The sequence below is a fragment of the Pundamilia nyererei genome, unplaced genomic scaffold, assembly GCF_000239375.1.
Source record: "Pundamilia nyererei isolate P.nyererei 1_Seehausen unplaced genomic scaffold, PunNye1.0 scaffold00031, whole genome shotgun sequence".
NCBI classification, from domain to species: domain Eukaryota; kingdom Metazoa; phylum Chordata; class Actinopteri; order Cichliformes; family Cichlidae; genus Pundamilia; species Pundamilia nyererei.
Window position 1 is genome coordinate 1 of NW_005187432.1, and position 1,055 is coordinate 1,055.

A 1,055-nucleotide genomic window follows, 5' to 3' on the forward strand; every position below is an offset into this window, starting at 1 on the left:
GTGTGAAGCACTCTGGAAAGACTGGAGCAAACGGTGGACTGACTTCTTAACAAATCAGTTGTTAAGAACTTCAGTGTGGTGAATGATTAGTCAATGACTGAACAATCAACAGACTTGTAACCTTTCAGTAACATGTGTGTGCTGTATGAACTATAATATTAAAAAATATTATGTTACCCTTGTACATGTATTCAAGGATCATGCTGCTAACTCAACAAAAACAATCAGGTCAGATGTTAAAATGACCTGTTTTCTGACAAACTTACCTACAGACCGTTTGTTTTGAAAACAGCTGAAATATAATATGATCATTTCTGGAGCTGATTTGACATCGGCTTTCAGGATATCCAGGAACAGATCGACATGTTACATACTACCCTAAAACTCAGTGTAGAAGCGCACGAACGTTTAAGCGGTTAACAAGCGGCGGCTGGCTTGACTGTGGTGGGTAAAAACACCGATGTCAACACATTAAAGTGAAATAAAATCAGACACTTTTTGCAGGCTGACTTTAAACTCTGCAAAACCGATTTTCTCAAGAATAAACCACTGCAGAAAAGCAAACGTCACCCATTATATATATATAATATATCCTAAAAAATTATATATCTTGTGCTTAACTTTTGCAAATAGGTAATATTTTGATAATTTGGCCGGATATTTAATGTTGCTACATTCTCGCCGAAATCGTCGCACTATTTTATGCACTAGAAACAGTGCTTTTTCAGAACTTTACTTCCAGTTCTGAATTTCGTTTGAAATGCATTCTGGGATACTTGGCTAAGGCGAAGTCCAAACAAGTCGTCACCAGAAGCGTACTTTGAGCGTATTTTGAATTTAAAACATATTTGGGCTGCGACTCAAGTCTGTCTTAAGTCCGCGTGATCACGGGTACTTCGAGAAACAAAACCAACCACCAGACTCATTCGCTTCGGTGAGTTTTGGTTTTAAGAAAAAAAAAACATCCTTGTAAAACTCTCGGCTGTTGCACATATATGGAGATACATTTGTCTCGAAAGGTTGAAAATGATCTACGATATACAAATGTGCGGACT